Here is a 13,069-nt window from a genome sequence, read left to right on the forward strand (position 1 = left end):
ATTTGAGAAATGAACCACATAGATCAGTTTAGAGTTCATCCTCTCATAATCTCCTTAATCAATACACTTTGGTTGGTATGTGAGATGTAACCTCCCTAAGTTGAGATTCTGGACATTGTGTGGCTTGGATTAGAAATTGAGCTTCATCTCTTCTCATGAACAATTAGATCACGAGAGTGGCAATTGGTTATGTTGAGAGAAATTGAATCACCAAGAGATTGGGATTCAATTACCCACTTGCCATGGATCTATACCCATGATTGAGAAGGAATTGATCAACATCAATTCATGAGAACTTGCATCTCTGATCCCTAATGATCCTCTCCATCATTAATTCTTATTTCTTTTGCTTTTAGCTGTTTGAACACCCATCATCCCATTTCCCTTCTACATTCTGTCAATTTATTATTCTTGTCATCTACATTCTGTTCCTTTATTTCTTGCTCTTTGCTCTTATGCTCTTTAAATTTCTGCAACCTTTAATTCCTTGCAATTTATCTTTGATGTCATTTAAGTTTCTTGCATTTTAAGTTTCAGTTATTTACTTTCATTTTATTTCTATATTCCAGTTCTTTAAATTCCTTGCCATTTAAATTCCTGTAATTATGTTCAAAAATCACAATGCTAATAAAATCAAAACCATGTTTGCTTGACTAAATTTACCATTTAACTAAAGTTGCTTAATCTACCAATCTCCGTGGGATCGACCTCACTCTTAGTGGGTTTTATTACTTGATGCGACCCGGTATACTTGCCGGTTATACGTGAAATCTCATTTTACGTATCAATCACCTTTGAGAGCGTTAGTGGCAGTCACCTTTGTCACTAACGCTTCAATTGTCTTAAGTCCCTACGTTAGAACCCACGTTAACAAAGTTAACGTGGCTCTTAACGTAGTAATGAAGCCATCTCCCAACGTTAGTGAAAAAGGTGAGTGTCACTAACGTTGGTTCTTTGAATTTAACTCCACGTTAACTTTCACGTTAACAATCTTAACGGACGTGAGAGTTAACGTAGGCAATGCTAATAATCCAACGTTAGTGACAAAAGTGAGTGTCACTAACGTTGGCGTTGTTGATCTTCTTCCACGTTAGAGTTCACGTTAACTAAGTTAACGTGACTCTTAACGTGGGGCATTGCCTAGTTTCCCAACGTTAGTGGTATTCACTTTTACCACTAAAGTTAATGAGAAACGTTATTGGAGTTCACGTTTCTTGTTAACGTAGAGTCTTCTTTTTCTTCTACATTAAGTACCACGTTAACTTAGTTAATGTGGCTCTTAACGTAAGCTATGAATGGCTTCGCAGGCGTTATTGGTGATCACTTTTCTCATTAACGTTGAAAGCTCTTTGTCATCCCACGTTAGTAGTCACGTTAACTAAGTTAACGTGAATGCTAACGTGGTTCTTCCATGCTTAATTTGTCCTAAAATTAAGCAATTAAAGTGCATCAAAGCTCTAACCAAAGTCATGAGATTATGCATCATCAAGTTATCATGCAATTTTGGCAAAAATTTCATGAAATCATGCAAAATTCACAATAATTGCTTAAATGAAAGTGTAAGTGTATTTTCACCCAAAACTTGCCTTATTCACAAGGAAAATGCATGAAACTACCCTAAAACAGTAAAGAAAATGTCAGTGAAACTGGCCTAGATGCCCTGGCATCACAACACCAAACTTAAAGCTTGCTTGTCCCTAAGCAAGTACTGAAGCATAAGAAAAATGAAATGAAAGAACAAGAAGATAAAATGGAAGTAGCATTCCTGGTTCATGGAGTTTCATGCATAGCAACTTAGGTTCTTTCCTTTTAGGTTTCAAGCCTTTATCAAACCCGTAGTCACTCTCTTGATTGAATCCCTTGAGGCTTCTTTCTTATTGATCCTTCCTTCCTTTTCAAAGTTTATTTTTCTTTTTGCTAGGTGCTTTGTAAGAGAGCGACTCTTTATGATAAGCTTTCAGCCAACACTCCCAAACCAGTTGGTTTTAAGGTGCTAGGTGTTAAGACACCCCTAAGGACTTACTCCCTCAAGTCTCTTTCCCTCATACATACACACCATAGGCACATGGTTGTTATTCTTTCTTTCTTGAGACCTTGGTTTCCAGCACCTCTTTCGGTTACTAAGTGCTATGTAACAAGGGTTACTCTTGATAGTGGACTTTCAGCTGATAATCCCGGATTAGTTAATCCAAGTTACCAAGTGATAAGGCACCCCTAAGAGCTTATTCATCCAAGTATATCCCTTGTACATAAACACCACAGACACATGCCTCAATTTCGAAACCCTTGGTGCCTAGCATTGTTTCTTATTGTGTTCCCTTTCTTATTTTCGCTTGTATTACTCTTTTTCTTTTCTTGTTGGGATCTTATTGTTTAGCTAGCCTCAAAGAATGTGTCTCAAACATAGGACTTAGGATGGATAGTTGTTTTCTTTCCTTTCTTGGTGAACCAACTTAGCTTACTAATCATTCTACCACAAACATTCATAATGCACTTCACAAAATGACTCAACTCTCGTTCTTTCCATAACATTTTCTTTTTGATTAACTTAAAGAGATAAGCATACAAGTAAGAAAGGTGAAAGTGAGCATTCAAGACATTAGGCTCAATACCATAGACCTAAGCAAGGAGAATTAAATTCATAATTGAAAATCCTAAGCTACCATGGAAGCATGTTCTATTTCATACATGATTTTCCTTATTTAAAGCTTTGAAAAAGAAAGTAAACTAAGAAGGAACTTTACCACCTTTCACTTGTTGATGTGCTCATTCTCTTCTGCTCCCTTGCCATTTTTAGATTCGCTTTGTCCACTTGTGCTTCCTCTCATCCGATTTGCTCTAGCTAATTTCCAATCTTCTAGTGCCTTCCTTACTGATTCATGACTTTGTTCAGCCCTTTCGCGCTCCACTCGTGCTAATTCATCCTTCACATCCTCATATTTTATGATTCCTGGATGCAAAACAGGTAATTGTCCAACTAGATATCCAAGCCTGGCTTGGGTATTCACATGGTATCTAGTCTCACTCATGTAGACTCCTTCTGAGAATGTTCTATATTCATCAAAAAGATCTGCTTGTTCTCTTTGTTTCCTATGCATCTCATGAATGTGTACTCCTTGATGCACTTGGATGTTGATTAGCCTTTGGATGGCTTCTTGTTGTTGATCATGTTTCTGATTCAGGTTGTGAAAGGATTCACTCCATTGTCTTCCTTGCTCCAATTGCTGATCCATCAGTTGTTTTTGCCACTCCCCTTGTTGATTCATCCATCTAGAAAGTGACTCTTCATGGCGATCCCTTGATTGTATTTGGAGCTCCCTTTGCGCCTCTTGATTTTCCATGCATTGCCTAGATAAGGTGTCAATAGCCTCCTGCAGTTGGTGCATGCTTAGGGTGGCTGAAACTTGCTCTTGTGGATGTTGTTCTTCTTCAGCTTGATGAGCTGGCCTCTTCCGTACCCTTCGTGGAGGCAATGGAGTTGCAGCAGCGTGCATCCGGTGATAAGTGAGTGGAAGACCAACCTTTATCCACTCAGGATTTTCATCTTCAAATATCACCCTGGCTAGTTTTCAAAGGCGGAAGATAGTGCTAGGATAGCCCAACTTTCCTCCAGAGTCACTCTTCTCGGCGAGCTTCCGAATGCCTTGAGCTATGAGTTCATGAACTTTAATCTCTCCTCCATTCATTATACATTGCACCATCGTTGCTCTCTTGAGGTTCACTTCCGAGTTGTTTCCAGCTGGGAGAATGGATCTCCTTACAATTTTGAACCATCCTTTAGCCTCAGGGAGGAGATCTCCTCTTTTTATAAATTTCGGCTTCCCCTTGGGACCTCTCTCCCAATCTGCTCCTTGCACACATATATCTTGTAGAATTTGGTCATAATTGGGGTTTTGGTCCATTCTCGAGTGATAGCTCTACTCTTCAAAGGGTATGCTTCTCAATTTCAACACTCTCATGATAGTCATGGGGCTAAAGTCTACCACGATCCCTCTCATAAAACTTGTGTATGAGTCATCCTTCTTGTCTTGCCTAACTGCATTTGCATAGAACTCTCTTACTAGAGTGGCATTCACCCTTGTGACAGGGTCAGTGAGGAGCTCCCATCGGCGTTGTTCCACCTTCTCTAAGATTTCTGGACACTCGGCTTTTGTGACTTGAAAGCCTAGTTCATAAATGATTTCCTTCTCAGTCATCCACCCATACTAAAGTGCATGATAGAAGGTTCTAAATCGCACTTCATCAAAAGGAGGATGCTCTATGGGTCCCTTCGCTTTTTGCCTCTTGGAGCTTGATGATGCCATGAGTGAGGATCAATTTGCGAAGATGGTGAAGGCTATGAGGGTGTATGTGAAGCTTTGGTGGAAAGTGATGTGTGTTTGACCGAAAGGAGGGAATGAGAATGGTGAGCATGAGTGTGTATGGATGTTTTATGTGTAGAGGTTTAAATATGAAGATGGCAATTGATTGAAGGGTGTGGATTGATGATGGTTTTTGATAGTGGACGGTTGGGGTTCTGAGATTGAATGAGCACAAGGATCACCTCCTTTATGGGGGTCTTGGTTCGGTCCTCAAGATTGTCCACTCCCAGTGTTGCATGGCAACACTTCCAAGGACATTCCCTATGAAGACAAGTGTGAAATTCCCTTGGTGTAGTGGCCGAATCTCCTTTCCTCAATTGTCCTATCAAGTACCATCAATGTCCTTTTTGATTCCCTATATACGAAAAGTAAATGCAATGGGTTATTTAAAACTTTTGGTGGGAAAAAAATGTGAACTAATAAAATATTTCTTTTTCTTTTTCTTTTGTTTCTATATGACTAAATGTTTTCCATGAAAGCAAATTAATCAAACATTAAGCTTACCATGCATGCACGTTGGTACACCAAACTTGTTTGTAATCACATGGTGCAACAAGTTTGGGGAATGAACTTTCCTCATAAGGTGTGTTCAAACCACACTTGTTGTGCTTTGAACACCAAACTTATCATGTACTATAAGTTACATGTAGAGGGGCTTTATGCTAGTTGTCAAGATTGATTTGAACTTCCATGAAAATTGCCTTATTGCTATTATTAGAAAATTAAGAAAGGAGTTATACAGCATGGGTTGCCTCCCATGAAGTTCTTCTTTAACGTCATTAGCTTGACGATTGTCCCTTATCAAGGTGGTTGATAGTGCTTGAAGTCCTCCCCTCTTGCAGTGAACCTATATCCATTAGCCTTGTTGATAAGCTCCATATGTTCTAAGGACATGATTTTATTGATGGTATATACTGGGGGCAGCTGAGATGGAATAGTGGGGAGGTGAGGTGGTATAGATGGAAAGTATGTAGAAATCACTTCATCACCTCGTGAGAAATTTTCTGTAGGAATTTTCTTATTTCTCCATCCCCTTGGAACTTTCTTCTTTGTTTCCATTGATGCTGTCTTGTTTTCTATGGATTCTTTCTCTAGGGGATTCTTGTTATTGATGTTGCATGACTCTGATGGTTCTGGTTCCCCTTGGATCACCTTTGAACGTGGTTCTTCTTGACTATATGGCTTCCCAACTAATGGGGCTTCCAATTGTGTTGTTTGTGCTTTCTTGTTTGTTTCCTCCATCAACTTATTGTCTCCATGATCTGTTTCTTGTGAGAGGTTGAAAACATTGAAAGTGAGCTGCTCATCATGTATTCTCAACACTAACTCTCCTCGTTCTACATCTATGAGTACTCTAGCAGTGGCTAGGAAGGGTCTTCCCAGAATGATGGGGTAAATAGGATTCTCATCCATTTCCAGAACAACAAAATCTGTGGGAAGATAGTAGCTCCCAACCTTCACCAGCACATTTTCAACCACCCCTACTGCTTGTTTTTGAGTTTTGTCAGCCAATCTGATAATTACATCAGTAGGAGTTAGTTCATTGATTTGAAGCTTCTTCATGAGGGAGAGAGGCATTAGGTTGATGCTTGCTCCCAAGTCACAAAGCCCTTTGTCAATCCTTGTTTCTCCTATGGCACAAGGAATGTGGAAACTCCCTGGATCCTCCTTCTTTGTGGGTAGCTTTGGTTGAATGAGAGCACTACAATCTCTGTTCATCTTGATTGTTTGTCCACCCTTCAATGGACTTTTTCTGGCTAGTAGCTCCTTAATATACTTGTGTAGAAGGGCATCTGTTGGAGGGCTTTAATGAATGGTATATTTACATTTAGAGATGCAAACATATCAAGAAACCTTGAGTACATTCTCCCTGCTACACCACCTTTAAGCCTATGGGGAAAATGTGCATATGGGTTCAGCACCTCCTTCTTCTTTAGCTCTTCCTTGGATGTAAGCTGAGTTGCACAGCTTCCTTCCTCCTGGTTTTCCTTTTGGTTATTTTGGAGGTGTTCTACTCCATTCATATTCCCATCATCACTTGTGGTTATCATTTTGCATTCTTCCCATCTCACTTTCTTTGTTTCTCCTCTTGGATTCTTCTCTGTATCACTGGGGAATCCATCAGTGGGTTTGGGAATTTGTTGAGATAGATAACCCACTTGGGACTCCAATCTTTTGATGTTTTCTCCTTGGTTCTTGATATTAGCTCCGCCTCAATCTTTGAAAGCCTATCATCTGTTAATGATGGTGGGTTGAGATTAGGTGGTCGAGAAAGTTGGTTAGATGGGTGTTGGTAATATCTCTGTGAGGTGTTTTAATGAGTGGCATTGTTGTTGGAGTTGAAGTTGTGGCGTTTCTGATCTTGCCCTTGGTCTTGTTGATTTCCCCATCCAAAGTTGGGGTGATTCTTCTATCCAGAGTTGTAAGTTTTGGAGTATGGATCATGGACTTGTCTAGGTGAGTTTCCCACATAGTTGGCTTGCTCCCAGTCACCTTCTTCTCCTATGTTTACTCTTTCTTGAGCTAGTGATGAGGTGATGGCTGCTGCAACTTGGTTCTCTTCCACCTTCTTGGTAAGATCTGCTAGCTACTTGGTGATCATCTTGTTTTGGACTAACAGTGCATCCATGTGGTTCAGCTCTATTACTCCTCTAGTGTTGCTTCTTTCAGAGGAATAGAAATAGTCATTCTCAGGAACTGTTTCAATGACATCTATGGCCTCTTCAATGGTTTTCTTCATGTTTAAAGAACCTCCTGATGAATGATCCACAGCCTTCTTTGACTCATATGAAAGACCTTCATAGAAGATGTGAAGTTGGACCCACTCATTAAACATCTCTGGTGGGCATCTTCTTGTTAGATCCTTGAACCTTTCCCAAGCTTCATAAAGTGTCTCCCCATCTTGCTGTCTGAACGTCTGCACTTCAGTTCTCAGCCTATTGATCCTTTGGGGGGGTAAAACCTTGCCAAAAACTTGTTCACTACCTCTTTCCAATTCGTCAAGCTCTCCTTTGGAAAGGATTCAAACCACTTGGATGCCTTGTCCCTGAGTGAAAAGGGGAACAAGAGCAACCTATAGACATCGGGGTGGACTCCATTGGACTTTGCCGTGTCACAAATCCTCAAGAAGATGGTCAAGTGTTGGTTAGGGTCTTCTTGAGCACCTCCTCCAAATGAGCAATTATTCTGCACAAGGGTGATGAGCTGATGTTTTAGCTCAAAATTGTTGGCATGTATGGTGGGCTTCTGAATGTTGCTTCCACAGTTTCCTGGATTAGGATTGATATAGGATCCTAAGATCCCCCTTTCTTGCCCAGCCCGGTTTGCATGGCCTTCTCTGGCATGATTATGAGCTTCTTCTTCATGATTGTTCTCCAAATTCTCTTCCATGTTGGGTTCAAAGTACTCTTCCTCTTCCTCAGCACCAATAATCCTTTTTCCTCTTGCCTCCCTTCTTAGTCTCCAAAGGGTTCTCTTAGGTTCTGAATCAAAGGATGTTGAGACTCCTTCTCTTCTCCCTGTCATACAACAAACAGATTACATAACAGGAGGTATAGTGAAGATTATTCTTGTTAGAGTAATTGTTAGTGTGAGTGATGCAATTTATCAAACAGTTAGTGGGTTAGTGAGCTGAATTATAACAAACAAAGAAATGAAGAACGAAACAACACTAAGGGGGTGCAGGGGTAAGGAAGAAATCAAAACAACTACAGAAATTGCCTGAATAAACTAAACAAAAAGAAAAACTGCTCAATCTAGTGATCTTCAAACTTAATCATTATTGATTCAAAATCAATCCCCAGCAATGGCACCATAAACTTGATGCATGAAAACTTGTCTCTCAACAAATTTCCCTTTGGCAAGTATACCAAATTGTCATCAAGTAAAACTCACAATAGAGTGAGGTCAAATCCTACAGGGATTGATTGGTCAAGCAACTTTAGTTAGAAGAATATGCTAGTTGAGCTAAACAGAATTGAGGTTGAGATGCAGAAATTTAAATGACTAGAAAGTAAATAACAAAAATTAAAGTGCAGAATCTTAAATGGGGAGTTGGGGCAATGAGCAGGAAATTAAATGGCAGAAAGTAAATAGAATGGGTAAGATCAAAAATGGGGAGATCATTAGGTTTAGGAGATGTTGCATTCTCTAGATCAAGTTCATTCTCATCTCTTCCTCAATCAATGCATTCATTAATCTCCTTGGCAATCTTAAGTGATTGAATCCCAATTCCTTGGCAATCCAATCTCTCTAAGCTTGAACAATTGCCCAATTCCTTGATTTAATTGCTCATGGGAAGAGATGAAAGTGTGGTCACTGATTATACCACATGTATTTCCAACTCAAAGTATTGGGAGGATTAGATGTCACAATATCCATCCAAACCCCAATTTGGTCCAACATGAGAAAGCATTTCTAGCATGATCTCCTCATCCCTTTTCCAAGGCTCAAAGGAGATCCAATTATGGAGAGTTTCTTTTCCAAGACAACTAACCAATTGAATTATGATTGAAAGCTTTCTAGTAAGATCAAGAGAAAAGAAAGAAGAAGAAGAATGAAAACTATAATTGATCCATCAAATTACAACAGAGCTCCCTAACCCAATGAAAGGGGTTTAGTTGTTCATTGCTCTAGGAATGAAAAATGGCAGAAAAGAAGAATCCATGCTAGAAGTACAGAAAAGTAAATATGCAGATAGTAGTTCCCAAAAGTGATAAGCTCTCTCTAGTTCAAAACTACTCGTATATATACTACTCCTCATGATCTTCTAGTGAGTTCTTCAAGTACTGGATGTGGGCTCTAGACCTTGAGTTGAAGCAATTCTCATCTTTAGTGGACCCAGCTTGCAGATAAATATGAATTAGGCTTGGGAATTTAGTGAGATTAATGTTGAGTAACATTTTGGGTGCGAGAACGTTAGTGGCATTCACTTTTTCCACTAACGTTCCACCCTTATGTACCCACGTTAATTCCAACGTTAGAAATCTTAACGTGAATACTAACGTTTCTTACTCAATCCTTGGCCAACGTTAATGGGACTCACTTTTCTCATTAACATTGACTAGTGCCCCTTTTCGCAAATGTTAATGGGAATCACTTTTCCCATTAACGTTGCTTGCCTCTTGCCCTTACATTAGATCTCACATTAGCTTGGCTAACGTAGCTCTTAACGTGGGTATCTATCACCTTCGAGAGCGTTAGTGACACTCACCTTTGTCACTAACCCTCCAATTGCGTTAAGTCCCTACATTAGTTAACGTGGCTCTTAACGTAGTAATGAAGCCATCTCCCAACGTTAGTGACAAAAGTGAGTGTCACTAACGTTGGTTCTTTGAATTTAACGTGAGAGTTAACGTAGGCAATGCTAATGATCCAACGTTAGTGACAAAAGTGAGTGTCACTAACATTGGCGTTGTTGATCCTCTTTCACGTTAGAGTTCACGTTAACTAAGTTAACGTGACTCTTAACGAGGGGCATTGCCTAGTTTCCCAACGTTAGTGGTATTCACTTTTACCACTAATGTTGATGAGAAACGTTATTGGAGTTCACGTTTCTTGTTAACGTAGAGTCTTCTTTTTCTTCTACATTAAGTACCACGTTAACTTAGTTAATGTGGCTCTTAACGTAAGCTATGAATGGCTTTGCAGGCGTTATTGGTGATCACTTTTCTCATTAACGTTGCAAGCTCTTTGTCATCCCACGTTAGTTGTCACGTTAACTAAGTTAACGTGAATGCTAACATGGTTCTTCCATGCTTCATTTGTCCTGAAATCAAGCAATTAAAGTGCATCAAAGCTCTAGCCAAAGTCATGAGATTATGCATCATCAAGTTATCATGCAATTCTGGCAAAAATCTCATGAAATCATGCAAAATTTACAATTATTGCTTAAATGAAAGTGTAAGTGTATTTTCACCCAAAACTTGCCTTATTCACTAGGAAAATGCATGAAACTACCCTAAAACAGTAAAGAAAAGGTCAGCGAAACTGGCCTAGATGCCCTGGCATCAGGTTTCGTGAGAGGAAACATGGTGGATTTTAGTCCCATGACCATCATGAGAGTGCTGAAATTGCGAAGCATACCCTTTGCAGAGGAGAGCTATCACTCGAGAATGGACAACAAACCCAATTATGACCAGATTATACAGGATATATGTGTGCAAGGAGCAGATTGGGAAAGAAGCCCCAAAAGGAAGCCCAAATTTATAAAAATAGGAGATCTCCTCCCTGAGGCTAAAGGTTGGTTCGAAATTGTAAGGAGATCCATCCTCCCAGCCGAAAATAACTCAGAGGTAAACCTTAAGAGAGCAATGATGGTGCAATGCCTAATGAAGGGAGGAGAGATCAAGGTTCATGAACTCATAGCCCAAGGCATTCGGAAGCTTGCTGAGAAGAGCGATTCTGGAGGAAAATTGGGCTATCCCAGCACTATTCTCTGTCTTTGCAACCAGGTTAGGGTGATATTTGAGGATGAAAACCCCGAGTGGATAAAGGTTGGCATTCCCCTCACTTATCGTCGGATGCATGCTGCTGCAACTCCACTACCTCCACGAAGGGTAAGAAAGAGACCAGCCCATCAAGCGGAAGAAGAACAACATCCACCTTAAGCATGCACCAATTACAAGAGGCTATTGATACCTTATCTAGGCAATGCATGGAAAATCAAGGGGCACAAAGGGAGTTTCAAATGTAATCAATGGACCGCCAAGAAGAATCACTCTCTAGATGGATGAATCAGTAAGGGGAATGGCAAAAACAATTGATGGATCAGCAATTGGAACAAGGGAGGCAATGGAGTGAATCCTTCCATAACTTGAACCAGAAGCAAGATCAACAATAAGAAGCCATCCAAAGGCTAATCAACATCCAAGCACATCAAGGTGCACACATTCATGAGATGCATAGGAAACAAAGAGAACAAGCAGGTCTTTTCGATGAATACAGAGCATTTTCGGAAGGAGTCTACATGAGTGAGACTGGATATCATGTGAATACCCAAGCCAGACTTGGGTATCTAGTCGAACAACTACCTGTTTTGCATCCAGGAATTACAACATATGAGTATGTAAAGGATGAATTAGCACGAGTGGAGCGCGAAAGGGCCAAACAAAGTCATGAGTCAGTAAGGAAGGCACTAGAAGATTGGAAAATAGCTAGAACAAATCGGATGAGAGGAAGCACAAGCGGACAAAGTGAACTTAAAAATGGCAAGGGAGCAGAAGAACATGAGCATATCAATAAGTGAAAGGTGGTGAAGTTCCTTCTTAGTTTTACCTTTTTCAAAGCTTTAAAAAAGGAAAATCATGTATGAAATAGAACATGCTTCCATGGTAGCTTAGGATCTTTAATTCTGCATTTAAGTTTTATTGCTTAGGTTAATGGTTATTGAGCTTAATGTCTCGAGTGTTCACTTTCACCTTTCTTACTTGTATGCTTGTCCTTTAAGTTAATCAAAAAGAAAATGTTATGAAAAAAACAAGAGTGGAGTTATTTTGTGAAGTAGTTCTGAATGTTTGTGGTAGGATGATTAGTAAGCTAAGTTGGTTCACTAAACAAGGAAAGAAAGCAACTATCTATCCCAAGTCCTATGCTTGAAACATATTCCTTGAGACTAACTAAATAATAAGATCCCAATAAGAAAAGAGAAAGAGCAATAAAAGTGAAAAAGAAAGAAACACAATAAGAAACAATGCTAGGCACCAAGGGTTTCAAAATTGAGGCATGTGTCTGTGGTGTTTATGTGCAAGGGATATACTTGGATGAATAAGCTATTAGGGGTGCCTTATCACTTGGTAACTTGGATTAACTAATCCGGGATTATCAGCTGAAAGTCCACTATCAAGAGTAACCTTTTCTACAGAGCACTTAGTAACCCAAAGAGGTGCTGGACACCAAGGTCTCAAGAAAGAAAAATAACAAACCATGTGCCTGTGGTGTGTATGTATGAGGGAAAGAGACTTGAGGGAGTAAGTCCTTAGGGGTGTCTTATCATAAAGAGTCGCCCTTTTACAGAGCACTTAGCCAAAAGAAGAAGGTAATAAACTTTGAAAAAGAAGGAAGGATCAACAAGAAAGGAGTCTCAAAAGATGCAATCAAGAAAGTGACCAAGGAATTGATAAAGGCTTGAAACCTAAAAAGGAAAGAACCTAAGTTGCTATGCATGAAACCCCCATAAACTAGGAATTTTACTTCTATATTATCTTCCTGTTCTTTCATTTCATTCTTCCTATGTTTCAGTACTTGTTTAGGGACAAGCAAGCTTTAAGTTTGGTGTTGTGATGCCAAGGAATCTAGGCCAGTTTCATTGACCTTTTCTTTACTGTTTTAGGGTAGTCTCATGCGTTTTCTTAGTGAATAAGGCAAGTTTTGGATGAAAATACACTTACACCTTGATTCAAGCAACTATTGTGAATTTCATATGATGATGCATAATCTCATGACTTTGGCTAGAGCTTTGATGCACTTTATTTGCTTGATTTCAGGGCAAAGGAAGCAAGGAAGAACCACGTTAGTACTCATGTTAAGCTAGTTAACGTGAACACTAACGTGGAATGGTAAATAGCTTGCAACGTTAATGAGAAAAGTGATCACCAATAACGCCTGCGAAGCCATCAATAGCTCACGTTACTTGCCACGTTAACTAAGTTAACGTGGTAGTTAACGTGGAGACAAAAGAGAACTCCAGGGTTAGTGATAAATGTGAACAC

This window comes from Arachis hypogaea, chromosome 3, assembly GCF_003086295.3.
Source record: "Arachis hypogaea cultivar Tifrunner chromosome 3, arahy.Tifrunner.gnm2.J5K5, whole genome shotgun sequence".
Taxonomy (NCBI): Eukaryota; Viridiplantae; Streptophyta; class Magnoliopsida; order Fabales; family Fabaceae; genus Arachis; species Arachis hypogaea.